Genomic DNA, 19,587 nt, shown 5'->3' on the forward strand with positions numbered 1-19,587 from the left:
CCATCGGGTACCTGGACTCATTAGTTAAGATTAGAACTTTCCTACCTCACTCTAGCCCCTGGCGAGGCTTCACTTTTACTTCAGCCTTCAGAAAGATGGAAACATGTTCTAGGAATGTCTTTCAGGTGATATGTGTGCTGAGCATCCTACTTAGATATTTTAGAATGTTTAAGTGTGCCTCATTTGGGGTTATTTATTCTCACAATGAATAAAATCATGAATGTTTGACTCTGAGTAGGTGAGGGAAGCAGGAGACAAATTGAAAATAAACAAATGCAGAGCCTTAAGGAGGACAGGAAAAGCCAGGCAGCTGGAGGTGAAAGGTCATGGATGAAGCCTGGAGCAAGTATCCTCAAGCCTGGAGTCAGGCTGCAGCCAGGAAGGCAACCAGACCACAGCCCAGGGGTCCTGGGGAGGGCAGGGGAAGTGGGAGTGTGGTTAGCTTGCTCTGGTGATGGAAGGATGCATTTTAAGAGATAAAGACACACACCAGGGAAATAAGGAGTCTGGAGGAGGTCACAGCAATGTGCACTTGGGTCCTTGGGGAGATCTTGTGAGTTCTCAGAATTGGGCAATGGTGTTGCACCATCCCTCTTACCCCTTGCTCTTTAGTGCTCCTAGGAAAGTAATGACAGAAATGGAATGAGGCTTTGCTGGCTCAGGACTGGCCTCATGCTTGCCGAATGACCCAGGTATAGTGTCCATGCAGTGATGGGGAGAATGTGGATGCGGTACTTAGCACAGTGTGTCACCGTGGTTGGAAGTCAATAAACATTAGTTTCTGCTGCTTGTTTATCCATTCAGTAAACATAGATCAGGAACCTATCCCATGCTGGGAACTGGTGTTACAAAGGAAAAAATAAAGTGTGTTCCCTGAACTTTGGAGCTCAAAAAGTCATGTAATTTTACAATGCAATGGCATAAGTGATCAAACAGTAATGAACAGAGAACTGCGGAATCGTGATGGAGGGGGACACTGACTACCTCAAGGGGTCAGGGAAGGCTTCAAGGGGAGGTGACATTTGAGCTGGCTCATGAAGGATAAGTTGGTCTGTATGAGGTAGGTGAGGAAAAGGGGAATCTGGTCTTGGAGGACATTCTGGAATGCTGTGTCAGTCTGGGTGATGCCCAGGGAAGATGGAAGTTCTGGTGAGTTTCAGGAGTGGTCATTCATTAGGATGGCTGAGGGGAATGTGTACAGAGAAAATGCTAGAAGATAAAGTGGAAAAACCGATTGAGAAGGCTACAGCTTGTAGCCCTAACAAGCTGTTTTGACTTTATCCTCCAGTCAGTAGGAAGCCAGTGGGGGTTCATAAGGAAGGGTGAGATACAGTAGATCTCTCTATGCCTCAGTTCTCTCATTAATGTGACTGGCAGAGATATCCTAGTGAGTTGTTTTTTATCTTCTCTATAGTCTCAGCAGATCGCCCCTGTTGTACGTGTACTTACCTATCAGTCAGGTGTCTGAAAGGAGAGACAGGCTTGCTCCTTCCCAGGGCAGAAGGCTAAGGACCATGTGCTGACTTTTCATTTCCTATTGCTAAACTATACCAACAACTCATGCAGCAGCTGGTCCTGAAATGAGCCCTGTAATCAAAATCAAATTTAGTATCCAAAACATTCATTCATTCATTCATTCATTCATTCATGCATTCATGCATGCATTCATTCATTTATTGTGTAAATAGTTAGAACTCACTCTTCACTACTTAGACTCTATAGCCAAATATCCTATATGTTACTTTACCCATGCTCCCAGCTTTGGCCCCTGATAGTGCTGGCTGCCCATCACTCTGAATCATTTGTGGCCTGAGGACCAGTTTGAGACATTAGGTTGGCTGTCAAGATTCAGTTCCTGCTCTGCTGCTTCCACAGGCCAACAGTGTGAGAGTCAAACTGTAAAGACTCTTTGCTAGAACAACCTTTTGGGAAGCTTAGTGATACTTTCTTAAAAAGTTCAAACCTGGGACAGGTGATAAAATGAGAATTAAAACAGTGCCTATACTTGACCTGGACCAAAAAAAAAATGTTGGTAAGTTAAGATTAAGTCTGTTGTTGTCTGGTGTTTATATTTTCTTTACCTGTAAAATGAGATAGTGGGCCAATGTGAACTTTAAGACACTTTTTCTCCCAAATTCTATTGCTTCCTGAAGCTCAATTTCATCTGAAGTCACCAGAATGGGACCTCTGTACTCCAGTGGGTGTGCAACACTAAGGGGTCGCTGAAACCAGCAGAGTGCAACAGTTCTGGCCATATTGATAGCTCCTCAGAGTCTCTACCCCCAGAGCATGGTGCTGGAGGCCAGAGCATACAGCTGCTTCAGCCATCACCAGGCCATAGCCGAGATGAGTGCAAAGCAGGGTGCACTGCAGGAACAAGAGCACGTGTGAGGGTCACCTCTGAGAAGTGAAGCCAGGGATGCTAGGTTCCAAAAGCAGAAATTTGGCATACTTAATGATTTGCCTGGCTCTTTTTCAGACAGAGAAAGGAAGAGAGAAAGAAGGAGAGGGAGAAAAATTGATTGATTTTAATTATGACTGTGAATCAAGATTCCAGGAGATTGGGCCTTTAGGCTGCCAAAATGCAGGGAGGCTGTTGGTCAGGACCAGAATTCCCAAGGCGAGTTAGAAAATCTTACAAGTTTGCTTGATGAGTACTTCCATATATCTGAAACACTGTACGTCAAATAATACTGAATATCTACTAAGTTTTGGTTATTTTTATAAGCATTTTATATGTAAAAACTAGGTCCTCACAATAGCTCTATGGAATATGATGAGGACACTAAGGAGAGGAAAGAACAGGTAATTTGGCCAAGGCCATACATCTGGTGAGCAGAACAATCAAAATTCAAGCCAAGGCAGTCTGGCTCCGGTACCTACTGTGCTCCAAACCATTGCATCATGCTTACTGTTACAGTGTGCTTTTGCAGGTCTAACAAATTACCACGAACTTTGAGGCTTAAGGAACACAAACTTATTATTTTGAAGTTCTGGAGGGCAGAAATCCAAAACGGGTTTAACAATAAAACTATAATTGTAAGTAGAATGCTTTTCTGAGTCTTGTGAGTCATTTTAGCGGATTATTGTGTCTGAAGAAGTCATGAGAATTCCCTGGATTTGTAGCCAGTAGGTCTGAAGAGAGGGCAGTCTTGTTGTGTACTGTGCTCTTTAACTTGCGGAGTCTGCACTAACTCTGGGTGGTTAGTGCTGGAATTGAACTGCAGTCCACCCCATATCAGTTGGTGTTGGTATTAGAAGATTCCCCATCCCAGGATCCTAACTTATTCATAGCTGCAAAGTCCTTTTGCCACGTAAGGTAATGTATCCAACATATTTCCAGGTTCTGGGGATTAGGTTATGGACCTCTTTGGGGGTCATTATTCTGCCCACCACACTACTTCAAAGCATTTATACCTCGAGGACCTACCATCCAGTTGGTTAGATAGAAAAGTCAGACACCACCATTTCAGCAGGAAGCAGCAGGGAGATTTTGAAGCTGTCCACCTGAGCTGACAGACTCTGGAAGGAGAGTCAGGAGGCCTCAGCCCAGCTCCCCCAAAGACTTGCTTGGGTTGCTCCTGGCATGTCACCTGACGTTTTGGCCTCAATTTCCTCATCTAAAAATGAGGAAAACAAAATTCTGTATAAATTTAATGGGAAATGTATGAAAACATATTTGCAAATGGTTAAAATGTATATTCATATTCCTTATATTCTGCCAAGTCATAAGTACAGAAGTTGGTTGAACCATTATCAGTCCCAGACTTATTTAACAAATGCACTTGCCCTTCACAAACATTAAGGAGACTTAATTATCATAATAACCCTGTTAAATAGAACATTTCCCCATTAAATAGGGAAAAAGGGAGAGGTTAAATTTTACCCAATGGTACAGGTCACACAGTTGGTAAGTGTCAGAACTGAGACTTGAACCCAGGGAATCTGGTTGAAAGTCTAGTCCCTTACACCTGCTCCATGCAATCTCTGTAGCTCCATGCTACAGATGAAATGAATGGAGTACAGAGAGAATGTGGTCCTGCTCCACTAACCCCTACCCATCATATGAGAATCACCTGGGAGGATCTATAGCATCAGGGCATCCAGCAGTTCACACCTGGAGTCCAGAGTCTCCTCTCCAAAACTGATGATGGACCTGTCCTGAACACTGCACATCACATCACCTAGGTGGTTACCTCAGATTCTTGGAGACTCACACTCACAGATTCACACACTAAACTTGATATTGTAATTCCTTCAACATGTCGGAACATCCTCTGCTTCTAAGCTCCTCTGATAGCTATTCTGTAAGGTGGTATATTAAGAGTCTCAGAAGATTCTGATCCCCCATATTTTTTTTTAAATTTTTTAATTCTTATGTTAATCCCCATACATTACATCATTAGTTTTAGATGAAGTGTTCCATGATTCATTGTTTGTGCATAACACCCAGTGCTCCATGCAGAATGTGCCCTCCTCAATACCCACCACCAGGCTAACCCATCCTCCCACCCCCCTCCCCTCTAGAACCCTCAGTTTGTTTTTCAGAGTCCATCATCTCTCATGGTTCGTCTACCCCTCCGATTTCCCCCCCTTCATTCTTCCCCTCCTGCTACTTTCTTCTTCTATTTTTTTCTTCTTAACATATTGCATTATTTGTTTCAGAGGTACAGATCTGAGATTCAACAGTCTTGAACAATTCACAGTGCTTACCAGAGCACATACTCTCCCCAGTGTCTATCACCCAGTCACCCCATCCCTCCCACCCCACCCCCCACCCAGCAACCCTCAGTTTGTTTCCTGAGATTAAGAATTCCTCATATCAGTGAGGTCATATGATACATGTCTTTCTCTGTTTGACTTATTTCGCTCAGCATAATACCCTCCAGTTCCATCCACGTCATTGCAAATGGCAAGATCTCATTCCTTTTGATGGCTGCATAATATCCCATTGTATATATATACCACATCTTCTTTATCCATTCATCTGTCGATGGACATCTTGGCTCTTTCCACAGTTTGGCTATTGTGGACATTGCTGCTATAAACATCGGGGTGCACGTACCCTTTCGGATCCCTACTTTTGTATCTTTGGGGTAAATCCCCAGTAGTGCAATTGCTGGATCATATGGTAGCTCTATTTTCAACTTTTTGAGGAACCTCCATACTGTTTTCCAGAGTGGCTGCACCAGCTTGCATTCCCACCAACAGTGTAGGAGGGTTCCCCTTTCTCCGCATCCCCGCCAACATCTGTCGTTTCCTGACTTGTTAATTTTAGCCATTCTGACTGGTGTGAGGTGGTATCTCATTGAGGTTTTGATTTGGATTTCCCTGATGCCGAGCGATATTGAGCACTTTTTCATGTGTCTGTTGGCCATGTGGATGTCTTCTTTGGAAAAATGTCTGTTCATGTCTTCTGCCCATTTCTTGATTGGATTCTTTGTTCTTTGGGTGTTGAGTTTGATGAGTTCTTTATAGATTTTGGATACTAGCCCTTTATCTGATATGTCATTTGCAAATACCTTCTCCCATTATGTCGGTTGTCTTTTGGTTTTGTTGACTGTTTCCTTTGCTTTGCAAAAGCTTTTTATCTTGATAAAGTCCCAGTAGTTCATTTTTGCCCTTGCTTCCCTTGCCTTTGGCGATGTTTCTAGGAAGAAGTTGCTGTGGCTGAGGTCAAAGAGGTTGCTGCCTGTGTTCTCCTTTAGGATTTTGATGGACTGCTGTCTCACATTTAGGTCTTTCAACCATTTGGAGTCTATTTTTGTGTGTGGTGTAAGGAAATGGTCCAGTTTCATTCTTCTGCATGTGGCTGTCCAATTTTCCCAACACCATTTGTTGAAGAGACTGTCTTTGTTCCATTGGACATTCTTTCCTGCTTTGTCAAAGATGAGTTTACTATAGAGTTGAGGGTCCATTTCTGGGCTCTCTATTCTGTTCCATTGATCTATGTGTCTGTTTTTGTGCCAGTACCATGCTGTCTTGATGATGACAGCTTTGTAATAGAGCTGGAAGTCTGGAATTGTGATGCCGCCAGCTTTGCTTTTCTTTTTCAACATTCCCCTGGCTGTGCGGGGTCTTTTCTGGTTCCATACAAATTTTAGGATTATTTCTTCCATTTCTTTGAAAAAAAAGTGGAGGGTATTTTGATAGGGATTGCATTAAATGTGTAGATTGCTCTAGGTAGCATTGACATCTTCACAATATTTGTTCTTCCAATCCATGAGCATGGAACGTTTTTCCATTTCTTTGTGTCTTCCTCAATTTCTTTCATGAGTATTTTATAGTTTTCTGAGTACAGATCCTTTGTCTCTTTGGTTAGATTTATTCCTAGGTATCTTATGGTTTTGGGTGCAATTGTAAATGAGATCGACTCCTTAATTTCTCTTTCTTCTGTCTTGTTGGTGGTGTATAGGAATGCCACTGACTTCTGTGCATTGATTTTATAACCTGCCAATTTACTGAATTCCTGTATGAGTTCTAGCAGTTTTGGGGTGGAGTCTTTTGGGTTTTCCACATAAAGTATCATCATCTGCAAAGAGTGAGAGTTTGACTTCTTCTTTGCCGATTTGGATGCCTTTGATTTCTTTTTGTTGTCTGATTGCTGTGTCTAGGACTTCCAATACTATGTTGAATAGCAGTGGTGATAGTGGACATCCCTGCCACGTTCCTGACCTTAGGGGGAAAGCTCTCAGTTTTTCCCCATTGAGAATGATATTCGCTGTAGGTTTTTCATAGATGGCTTTTATGATATTGAGGTATGTACCCTCTATGCCTATACTCTGAAGAGTTTTGATCAAGAAAGGATGCTGTACTATGTCAAGTGCTTTTTCTGCATCTATTGAGAGGATCATATGATTCTTGTTCTTTCTTTTGTTAATGTATTGTATCACATTGATTGATTTGTGGATGTGGAACCAACCTTGCAGCCCAGGGATAAATCCCACTTGGTCGTGGTGAATAATCCATTTAATGTACTGTTGGATCCTATTGGCTAGTATTTTGGTGAGAATTTTTGCATCCATGTTCATCAGGGATATTGGTCTGTAATTCTCCTTTTTGATGGGGTCATTGTCTGGTTTTGGGATCAAGGTAATGCTGGCCTCATAAAATGAGTTTGGAAGTTTTCCTTCCATTTCTGTTTTTTGGAACAGTTTCAAAAGAATAGGTATTAATTCTTCTTGAAATGTTTGGTAGAATTCCCCTGGGAAGCTATCTGCCCTGGGCTTTTGTTTTTTGGGAGATTTTTGATTACTGCTTCAATTTCCTTAGTGGTTATAGGTCTGTTCAGGTTTTCTATTTCTTCCTGGTTCAGTTTTGGTAGTTGATACATCTCTAGGAATGCATCCATTTCTTCCAGGTTATCTAATTTGCTGGCATAGAGTTGCTCATAATATGTTTTTATAATTGTTGTATTTCTTTGGTGTTGGTTGTGATCTCTCCTCTTTCATTCACGATTTTGTTGATTTGGGTCATTTCTCTTTTGTTTTTGATAAGTCTGGCCAGGGGTTTATCAGTCTTACTAATTCTTTCAAAGAACCAGCTCCTAGTTTCGTTGATCTGTTCTACTGTTCTTTTAGTTTCTACTTCATTGATTTCTGCTCTGATCTTTATTATTTCTCTTCTCCTGCTGGGTTTAGGCTTTATTTGCTGTTCTTTCTCCAGCTCCTTTAGGTGTAGGGTTAGGTTGTGTACTTGAGACCTTTCTTGTTTCTTGAGAAAGGCTTGTATTGCTATATACTTTCCTCTTAGGACTGCCTTTGCTGCATCCCAAAGATTTTGAATAGTTGTGTTTTCATTTTCATTGGTTTCCATGAATTTTTTAAATTCTTCTTTAATTTCCTGGTTGACCCATTCATTCGTTAGGATGCTCTTTAGCCTCCATGTATTTGAGTTCTTTCCGACTTTCCTCTTGTGATTGACTTCTAGTTTCAAAGCATTGTGGTCTGAAAATAGGCAGGGAATAATCCCAATCTTTTGGTACCGGTTGAGACCTGATTTATGACCTAGGATGTGATCAATTCTGGAGAATGTTCCATGGGCACTAGAGAAGAATGTGTATTCCGTTGCTTTGGGATGGAATGTTCTGAATATGTCTGTGAAGCCCATTTGGTCCAGTGTGTCATTTAAAGTCTTTATTTCTTTGTTGATCTTTTGCTTAGACGATCTGTCCATTTCAGTGAGGGGGTTGTTCAAGTCCCCCACTATTATTGTATTGTTGTCAATGTGTTTCTTTGCTTTTGTTATTAATTGGCTTATATAACTGGCTGCTCCCATGTTAGGGGCATAGATATTTACAATTGTTAGATCTTCTTGTTGGATAGACCCTTTAAGTAGGATATAGTGTCCTTCCTCATCTCTTATGACAGTCTTTGGTTTAAAATCTAATTTGTCTGATATAAGGATTACCACCCCAGATTTCTTTTAGTGTCCATTAGCATGGTAAATGGTTTTCCACCCCCTCACTTTCAATCTGGGGGTGTCTTTGGTTCTAAAATGAGTCTCTTGCGACAGCGTATCGATGGGTCTTGTTTTTTAATCCAATCTAATACCCTGTGTCTTTTGATTGGGGCATTTAGCCCATTTACATTCAGGGTAACTATTGAAAAATATGAATTTAGTGCCATTGTATTGCCTGTAAGGTGACTGTTACTGTATATTGTCTGTGTTCCTTTCTGGTCTATGTTGCTTTTAGGCTCTCTCTTTGCTTAGAGGACCCCTTTCAAGATTTCCTGTAGGGCTGGTTTTGTGTTTGCAAATTCCTTTAGTTTTTATTTGTCCTGGAAGCTTTTTATCTCTCCTTCAATTTTCAATGACAGCCTAGCTGGATATAGTATTCTTGGCTGCATATTTTTCTCATTTAGTGCTCTGAAGATATCTTGCCAGTCCTTTCTGGCCTGCCAGGTCTCTGTGGATGGGTCTGTTGCCAATCTAATGTTTCTACCATTGTAGGTTACATATCTCTTCTCCCGAGCTGCTTTCAGGATTTTCTCTTTGTCTATGAGACTCGTAAGTTTTACTATTAGATGTCGGGGTGTTGACCTATTTTTATTGACCTTGAGAGGGGTTCTCTGTGCCTCCTGGATTTTGATGCCTGTTTCCTTCCCCAAATTAGGGAAGTTCTGTGCTATAATTTGCTCCATTATACCTTCTGCCCCTCTCTCTCTTTCTGCTTCTTCTGGGATCCCAATTATTCTAATGTTGTTTCGTCTTAATGGTATCACTTATCTCTCGAATTCTGCCCTCGTGATCCAGTAGTTGTTTATCTCTCTTTTTCTCAGCTTCCTTATTTTCCATCATTTGGTCTTCTATATCACTGATTCTCTCTTCTGCCTCATTTATCCTAGCAGTTAGTGCCCCCATATTTGATTGCACCTCATTAATAGCCTTTTTGATTTCAACTTGGTTAGATTTTAGTTCTTTTACTTCTCCAGAAAGGGTTTCTCTAATAACTTCCATGCTTTTCTCAAGCCCAGCTAGTATCTTTAAAGTGATGATTCTGAACTCTAGATCTGACATCGTACTAATGTCCGTATTGAGTAGGTCCCTGGCAGTCGGTACTACCTCTTGTTCTTTTTGTTGAGGTGATTTTTTCCATCTTGTCATTTTGTGCAGAGGAGAATAGATTAATGAGAGAACAAAATGCTAGCAGAGTAACAACGTCCCCAGAAAATATACTCTAAAGAAATCAGAAAAGACCTGAAGCCGTGGGAAAAGAAAGGGAAAGAGAGAAAAAAGAAAAAGAAAAAAAAGAAAAAGATAAAAACAAACAAAAACAGAACAAAACAAAACAACAACAACAGAAAAACCAGAATGTGATCAAATATGATCAGGCTGGTATATAGATCAGTGCCACACACTAGATTTTCGGTGTATTTTGGTCTGTTAGAAGAAAGTGCCTCCCAAAATTTTAAAGAAAGAAAAACTTATATATGTACAAAAATAAGGGTTGATATGATGAAGGGATGGAATATGACTGTAAAGATGGAAATTATAAAAGATTTTATAAAAGGAATTGATAAGAAGTTGTTGGAAAAAAGAAAGAAGAGGATTTAAAAAAAAAAAGGGAGAGAATGTGATCAGGGAGGAGACTAGAACAAAGCCATACACTAGAGATTTAGGGTATATTTTGATCTGTTAGAAGAAACTATCTCAAAATTTTAAAGAGAGAACAATTTATATTTATATGCCAAAAATACGGGTAACTACTATGAAGGGATAGAATATGACTCTAAAAATGGAAAATAAAAATGTTTTTTAGAAAAGGGATTGATAAGATATTGGTTGAAAAAGGGAAAAAGAAAAATTCAAAAAAAAAAAAGAAAAAAGACAGTTAAAAAAAAAATTAACTTTGAAAGACTAAAGAATCATGGTAAAAAAGCCATGAATTCTATGTGTAGTATTCCCCTAGCACTGGGGTTCTGCCGTTCCCATTGATCGGTAAACTTGGTCTTGGCTGGCTGTTCTCACTGATCTTCTGGGGGAGGGGCCTGTTGCCGTGGTTTCCAAATGTCTTTGCCGGAGGCGGAATTGCCCCACCCTTGCCCGGTCCGGGCTAAGTAATCTGCTCGGGTTGCTCTCCAGAGCTTTTGTTCCCTGCGAGCTTTCCGTACAGCTTTGGAGGATGAGAGTGAAAATGGCGGCCTCCCAGTCTCTGCCCCGGAGGAGCCAGAGGAGCCGTGAACTCGGGGCCCTGCTCCTCAGTGAGCCCCCAGAGAAAAGCCGTCAGTCACTCCCGTCTCCCCGGTCTCCGGTCGCATTCCGTGCTCACCCGGCCTGTGACCGCACGTTTCTATCTCTGGCACCCGACCCCGGGTGGAGTCTCCAAACCCAGCAGATCCCTGCGGTGCACTCCCACTCGGCTCCTCCCGGGGGAGGAAGGTGAGTCTCCCCGGATCTGCCGCTTGTTGGGTCCCTGCTGGAGGAGCAGTGGCCCGACTGTGCCGCGGATCATGGTTTATGGCAACCCCGAGCTGAGAGCCCGCGCCTGGGCTCTGCCTCTGCAACTGGCTTCCCTGCTCCGATACCTGGGAGCTCTGCCGCACTCAGGCACCCCCGGTCTTTCTGTGACCCTGAGGGTCCTGAGACCACACTGTCCTGTGAGGGTTCCACCCCCCGCTTAGCCACCGGCGTGATGTCCCTCAGCAGAGCAGACTCTTAAAAGTTCCGATTTTGTGCTCCGCGGCTCTATGACTTGCCAGAAGCGGCTGACGGAGGCCCCTCCCCTGCCGTCTATCCTCAGATTCACTTCTCCGCACGTCCTACCTTCCAGAAAGTGGTCGCTTTTCTGATGAGAGAGTTGTTGCTATTCTTTTCTTCGATCCCTTGTTGAGTTTGTAGGTGTTCAGAATGGTTTGATCCCTATCCAGGTGAATTCCTGAGAGGAGATGAAATCCAGGTCTCCTACTCCTTTGCCATCTTGCTCCGCCCCCTCATCCCCCATATTTTAATTAACCTTTCCTCCTAGTACTTGAAATTCCACTAATAGAGACAAAGAGAAACAAAATGCTGGCAACTACAGCTTAAAATTGAGTCTCAATTTGTCCATTACCAACTATTGAAACTTAGACGCTCTGAGCTTGGTTTTCTCATGGTCAAATTAGGGTACCTAAGTTGTTGAGAGGAACAGCAGAGGGGACATATTTACAGTTTCTTGCACAGAATCCAGCTCTGTTGGGGATTGCCAACTCCTACTTCTTATCCCTCTCTTCTTGCTTTGCCGCCCTCCACCTCTGGGCACTCACACTTTTCCTTTCAGTGCTGCTGCTTTACAAGGGTTGGCTTTGCTACCTCCATGTCTCCTGGGACCATTTGCTCCTTAATTCTCTCCAGTCTAGCTTCTAGCCTATTTATTCCTTTAAAACCAAGCCTGTGTGATCACCTGTAACCTCCTAGTTGCTAAAGCTGATGTCTCTCCTTGATCTTTCTGAAGCATTGAACACCTAACAACTTCAGTTGCTTACAGTGTATAATTCACCTACTTCTCAAGTGCTTGCTCTCCTTGCCTTTGGCTTCCTTTTACATCTGCTGTGCTCAGCATGACTGCCTCTACTGTGTCCCTTTGATTCACTAGCTTGTCTATCTCTGCTTCACTCCTTCATGTGAACGTTTCCCAAAAGTTTGTTCTCAGTGCTACTCTTTCTTACACTCCCTCCATTCTTGCTCATAGCTTCCACTTCACCCATATCCTGCTGTATGACTGATTCCACGAAAAAAAATTTTTTTTTATGTCAGGCACCACTCTTCTGATCTCTAGACCTATACCTAAACACTAGCAGCTCTGCTTATGATCACACACTGAACATACCTCATACTTGATCATTATTGCCATACTGTTCCCCAGGTAGGATTTGACTTTCTCTTGGCTAATGACCACTCACCCCATTACCTCTTCCATAAAATTTTCTAACCCCGCCTTCTTTCCTCAACAGCTTAGAAGATATATCTCCCTTCTTTGAGTTTCCACGGCATTTTGCTCAAATATCAAGAGTAATTGGCAGACTTAGTTATAGTTGTGTATGGATCTGTTTCCCCTTTCTAGGTAGTAAGCTTGCTGTGGGCAGAGACAGGGTGGATCTTAACTTGGAGGAGCTGAGTGACTCCATAGCCCTCACCACTCATTGGGACACTCTCTAATTATTAATCTTTCTCATGTGTACGTCTGATCTCACCAATGAGTCTGTCAGTTTATTAGAGATGCAGTCTGTGTACTTTTATATTGCCAATAGCATTTACTTGTAGTAGTAGTTATAGAACAAATATAAAACTATTTTTGGTTCCTTTAGTAGTCTTATAAATTGTGCCCATCCCCCACCCCCAAATTTATATGTTTAAGTCCTAACCACCAGTACTTCAGAATATGACTATATTTGGAAGTAGGGCCTTTAAAGAGGTAATTAAGGTAAAAGGAACTCATATGGGTAGGCTCTAATCCAATATGACTGGTGTCCTTTTATGAAGAAGAGAGTAGGACACAGACAACACACAGACTCAGAGCATAACCATGTGAGGACACAGTGAGAAGGAAATTGTCTCCAAGCCAAGGAGAGAGGCCTCAGAAGAAACCAAACCTGCTAACACTCTGATCTTGAACTTCTAGCCTCCAGAACTATGAGAAAATAAATTTCTGTTCTTTAAGCCACCTAGTCTGTGGTGTGTTATAACAGTACTAGAAAACTAATATACTGTTTAACTGCTACTAACCAGATTCGGGGGTTGAGGAGCAATACTTCAATACTTCTTTTGGACTTGACAGTTGAAAACAACACTTTTTTTTTTAAATTCCAGAGATGGGTCCAAAATCAGATGGGTTAAATGGATAGGATACTTAGAAAAAAAAATGGATAGGATTCTTGCCCACATAGTTTTAAGCCAGGGAGGCATGGAATTTATCAGTTATTGGCACTAAAATCTAATGGCTCCTGTATATTTCTTGTTCTTATTCTTTTTTATTTTATTTTCTTTCTTGTCTTTCTTTCTTTCTTTCTTTCTTTCTTTCTTTCTTTCTTTCTTTCTTTCTTTCTTTCTTTCCTTCTTTCCTTCTTTCTTTCTTTCTTTTTCTTTCTTTCTGATGAAAGTTGAGCAGAGATTTACTGTTTATTCTACAAGATAACCTATATTTGACTATAAAACAAACTGTGATGTTTGGGCTGTGAAAGATTTGCAGTTTGATAGTAAGGGAGATGGGAATGCCATGTTCAATTTCTGCCCCAAGGTGGTGCATGTAGAACAGAACCCAGGGACTGGATCATCATTTGGGCTTAACAAAGGAACTGTCTAGGTGTGTATAGCAAAGAATCTTTTGAGCTGCTCTTACTGTTAACAATCTGGTTTCATATACTCAGATGATTAGATGTCATAGACATCAGAAGGAGGTCAATAAAATTCAAGCTTTAAACTTTGACAATAATTTGAGCTGAATAATAGTTGAATTTCAGAACCGAGTTGTCATGGTGAGAGCCATCGAAGAGGAATAATTATCTTATAACTCGGTTACTGCCCTGCTGAACTCATAGCAATATCCCTAACCCCATTTCCTAACTCACCAAGCCCAGATCATATTAAGTCATGCTTAGAAACATTAGTTTTATATTCTTTTATGTATATATTTGCATTCATAACCAAATATATATATGTGTGTGTGTATATATATCTCAAATATATGTAATATATTTGAATAAATATGCATTCAATGTAGCTAATGGAAAAATAGTACAGGTGGTTTAGTTAGCTATAAATTGCATATTCTGGGAAAAAAATACAAAGTACCATTCAGGTATTCTCAAGAGCCAGGTTACCATAGTACAGAGATGTTAGCAGTAGTTCTTTTTGCAATTTAACATATGTGACAGTGAAGCCATTTGTTTCCATTACGTTTGTGAACTAAAATTTCAACTCATTTCTCTTGGGTAATACCATACATTTTCTCCCTTATTAATCCATAACAATACTCTGGTGCACTTCGCTAATCAAAATTGCACATGCATAATAATTTACAATCTAATAAATATAAGCTTCTTCCACATCTCATCAAATGTAGATACAATTACTAAAAGCTACTAAAATACTAAATATAAATTCAAACTAAGAGGAAATTTAGATGCATCAAAAATAGAAATAAATCAAATGGGTAACTTATTTTAAATACAGTTTAATCAATTATTTGAGGAAAATCCCCAGGGTGTTTTCAATGAAGGTGAAAAAAATGACAATTCTTCCACCAAGACAAGAGATTTTTCCAGTTATGCCAATAAGTGAAGGGCAGAGGGAGGGAATGAAGATAATTATAACTGTTCTATTTCTGATGGCAATGAAATGAAAGAGAAGAGAAAATTGAGAATTAATGAAGAGGAGTCATTCATATTCAAGACATGATGACATATCTCCCCCTCCCCTATTAAAATAACCAATAGAAAATATACAAATTATGAAAAGTCTTTACCAGCCACAGAATCAAGGAAAAGATATCAACTACATGGCAGGAATTTAAGGAATTTCTGTGAACTAATATAAATATGGCACCACACTAGAGAAGTTTGGAGGATGAGTATGTGGCTCCTCTCTGAGCACAGAAGCAGCATGAAAGGAAGTAGAGGAGATGGTGGCCGGAAACACCTTGTACTGTATCTGAGATAGGAGAGAGCTGGAAAACAAGACAGTTCAACCACCTCCCACACCTTCTAACTTCCAGGGCATTTGGCACCTATGGCTTGGGATGGCTCCAGGTTTTGTCTCTAGTATTGCTATCCAAACCCTGCAGAGGCCTAGAAATGCATGGTCTCTGCCTCCTGGGCAAACTTTCACCATTCGGAGACACACTTCACAGGGAGTCAGTGCTCCTTCAGGCCCAGTTCTGTCACTACCGCTCTGTTGAGACTACTTGAGCTGCACTGGAAGATTACAATTTATTTTATATGTGACTTTCCTCAATTTTTCTAGAGCAGTGACACAAAATTCTGACAGGAGTCAACCCACTTCCTATTTGGCTAAAAACTGGTAATGGATACATTAGATTCTTTTTGGAAAAGAGAGAATGGCAGGGGGAAGCAAGGTCTATCAACAAATATTACAAATTTAAAAACAAAACAAAATGGAAAACAGGTAACCCTTAAAAACTAGAATAATGGCCTCCAAATGAAATATATTACTGCAAGAAATGGAAAATGTGTGTTCTCAACAAGATCAGAGTTCACTGCAACCAGGATGACATTGAGGGAAAAAGTTATGAAGACCATGGAGGATTGGGTGGAAATGAGAATCAGACTTGTCAAATTAAAAATGCCAGTGGGACCACTGAATAGCAAATTGGACACTGTATCAAATCAAATTGGTGAGTTAGAAGAGCAAATGTGAGAAATTCTCCAGAAAATCAGAAGAAAAAGACACAGATGAAAATGAATAGACTTAAATTTACATATAACAGGGATCCTAGAGAATATAAACAGGAAGAACAAAAACAATAAAAGAAAATATGATTGAAGACAATGACAAGGAAAAGATACGAGGCTTAAAATTGTGAAGGAATATTGTGCTTTAGGTAAACATCATGGAAGGTGTACCAAATACAGACAAAACCTCATAGAATTTCCTAACTTAGGAATATTTAGATTGTCATGTATACTTGGGGATATGTTAACTAACAGATTCTGTTTCCCTGGATAACCCTAAAATTACATTAAATAAATGTAATAAATTATGGTACAACCATTACAATGTAATCGTATGTAGGCACTGAAAGTGATAAAATGATTCATATGGGAAATATATATATGCTTTTAATAAATCAAATATAAAAGAAATTATAAAATAGCAAGTATGCTATCCCACAAATAATATAGATATATCTATAGATAGATATTGATATATATACTTAGCAAATTAGAGAAAGATGTGTTTCAGAGGAATGCTCTCTAAGTGGTAAGAGGATGATAGGTGGATTTTAATTTTATTCTCCATGCCTTTATTATATGTATATATTTAATTCCAGTATAGTTAACATATAGTGTTATATTAGTTTCAGGTGTACAATGTAGTGACTCAACAATTCTATACATTACTCAGTGCTCATCACGGTAAGAGTACTTTTAATCCCCTTCACCTATTTCACCCGTCCCTCCATGCATCCCTTCTGGTAACCAGCAGTTCATTCCCTATAGTTAGGAATCTCTTTTTGTGTTTGTCTTTTTTGTTGTTGTTCATTTGTTTTTTTTTCTTAAATTGCATATATGAGTGAAATCATATGGTCTTAGTCTTTCTCTGAATGAATTATTTCACTTAGCATTATACGCTCTAGATCCACCCATGTTGTGCAAATGGCTAGATTTCATTATTTTTATTTTTTTTGTTAGATCTCTTGTTTTTTTTTTTTAAAGATTTTATTTATTTATTTGAGAGAGAGAGAACACATGAGAGGGGATAGGGTCAGAGGACGAAGCAGACTCCCTGCCGAGCAGGGAGCCCGATGCGGGACTTGATCCTGGGACTCCAGGATCATGACCTGAGCCGAAGGCAGTCGCCCAACCAACTGAGCCACCCAGGCGCCCCAGATCTCTTGTTTTTTTGTCATCTACTTATACTGCAACCACAACTACGTATAGTGCATTAATATGAAATACTTTTGAAATACATAATTTTTTTTAAAAATAGAACCTATACAAAAATCACATACTGTTGGATAGGATGTTGAAATGACTGATGGTTATATTTTTTAAAACCTTCATTTTTTGGTCACAAATTTCCTTTAATTTTCATTTCCAGTAGGATTTCATTTTGAGGTTTAATGTGTATGAAGCCAGTATAAAGTTTTATAGTCTAGTAATTCTGGATTCCAAGTCATTTAAGATGAAAACTGAAAGGTGAAGTTTACTTAAGAAAATTAATTTTCTTCTGTAACATCTAAGTCTTCATCCTCTTCATCATCATCTTCTGCCTGTTAATCCTTTCTTAGTCGACAGGTGGATACCTGTCCTGTTCCAGATATACACTTAGCTGAGAGTGTAATAGGCGACTTTGAATAGGCGACTTTGAATTTGCTCTTACGATATCTAAACGGGATGCATAATCTGGTGGATACAGAGAATTTCAGAAAACCTCCAAATCTTCTTCATCAATCTTTTGTATGTTTTGGTAGGCAGCAGTGTAGACCTCTAAAGTTTTTCCATGAAATAACATTTCAATAGTGATAAATTCTGAAAATATAGTCTTTATATCCTTTATTTTCTGCTTTTCAAAATTGTCAGTAGTTTTCTCCAGATGACGAGTTGTTCGGGTAGCATCCATTGTAGTTCTCTGCAATTCAGTTTCTGCCTGGGTTTCTATTTCTTCTTTTTTTTCTTAAAATTATTTAAAATCAATAACATGTCGATCCGATGGGTTTCGCTGACGTGTTCTTTCTGAGTTAACTGTTTAGCTTCTCGATTCCTTGCTGTTAATGTTGCTTTGAGGTCATCTCGTTTCATTTTTACAATGGTTCCATAAGCTTTCAAACGTTCAACTACTTTGGCTTCAAGTCCTTCAACCTTTGAAAACCATTGAAAATTATTATAAAATATAACTCTGCTTGTCGATAATCCTGAAGTTTGGCAAACTCATCAGAAAAGTTTTTCAGGCCCTGCTTTAAATTTGGGGTCTCTGTAGAGGCATACACATTGATTTCATTCACCAGTAGGTCCGCTTTGTCTCGCATTCTGGCAGTTTTCCGCACATAAGCAGCAAAGATTTGGCACAGCTCTCTGAAATGCTTCTCCACATTTGTGACAGCATCTTGCAGTTGTCTGGTGTGAGCGTCCCTTGCGCATGGCCGGGGACCCTGATCCGGGCCCAACGACCTGGGCTCAGAGGCACCCGAGCGTGCTCCAGGGTGCGAGCTGCCGCCTCCTGGAGCCTGAGAGCCAGCCCCCTGTGCCGCTGCACCGGCTCCGGCGTTTCTACGGCAACGCGGCGCGTCCCCGTGCTCAGGGCCCAAGTTGGCGGGAGCGCGGCCAGGGGAAGCCTGGGGGCCACGGCGCCCAGCCCGAGCCCCTCTGGCGCGTTCGCCTGGCGCGTTCCTTCCCGCCGAGTGTGGCTGGCGGGCCGGGGAGGCCGGCGCCCGCTGGCGGGCCTTTCATTCACGTGGAGAGCCCGATTTCATTCTTTTTAATGACCAAGTAATATTCCATTGTATATGCATATCATTTCTTTGTTATTCATTCATCTGTCAATGGATACTTAAGTTGCTTCCATAATTTGGCTATTGTAAATAATGCTGCAGTAAACATAGGGTGTGTATTTCTTTTTGAATTAGTGTTTTCATATTCTTTGGGCAAATATCCAGTAGTGGAATTACTGGATCCTATGGTAATTCTATTTTTAATTATTTGAGGAAGCTCCATAATGTTTTTCACAGTGGCTGCACCAGTTTGCGTTCCCACCAACAGTGCACAAGTGTTCCTTTTTCTGCACATCCTCATCAACACTTGTTTCTGGTGTTTTTGATTTTAGCCGTTCTGACCGGTATGAGGCAAATCTCATTGTTGTTTAGATTTGCATTTTTCGGATGATGAATGGTGTTGAACATCTTTTCATGTGTCTGTTGGCCATCTGTATGTCTTCTTTAGAGAAATGTCTGTTCATGTCTTCCGCCCATTTTTAAATTGGATTCTTTGCTTTTTGGTTTTGAGTTGTAGAAGTTCTTTATATATTTGGGCTACTAACCCTTTATCAGATATGTCATTTGCAAATATCTTCTCCCATTCAGTAGGTTGTCTTTTAGTTTCATTAATCATTTCCTTATCTGTGCAGAAGCTTTTTATTTTGGTGTAATCTCAGTAGTTTATTTTTGTTTTTGTTTCTCTTGCCTTAGGAGACATATCTAGAAATATGTTGTTATAGTCAATGTCAGAGAAATTAATGCCTGTGCTCTCTTCTAGGATTTTTATGGTTTCAGTTTTCACATTTAGGTCTTAAATGCATTTTGAGCTTATTTTTGTGTGGTATAAGAAAGTGGTCCAGTTTCTTTCTTTCTTTCTTTCTTTCTTTCTTTCTTTCTTTCTTTCTTTCTTTCTTTCTTTCTTTCTTTCTTTCTTTCTTTTCTTTCTTTCTTTCTTTCTT

General features: G+C 40.3%; 1 pseudogene; it reads right to left on the reverse strand.

Moving 5' to 3' along the window:
• Window positions 1–17,374: 17,374 nt before the first annotated feature.
• LOC110587453 overlaps window positions 17,375–19,587 on the reverse strand; it is a 14,095-nt pseudogene continuing 11,882 nt past the window's right edge.

The sequence above is a fragment of the Neomonachus schauinslandi genome, chromosome 10 (genome assembly GCF_002201575.2).
Source record: "Neomonachus schauinslandi chromosome 10, ASM220157v2, whole genome shotgun sequence".
Lineage (NCBI taxonomy): Eukaryota > Metazoa > Chordata > Mammalia > Carnivora > Phocidae > Neomonachus > Neomonachus schauinslandi.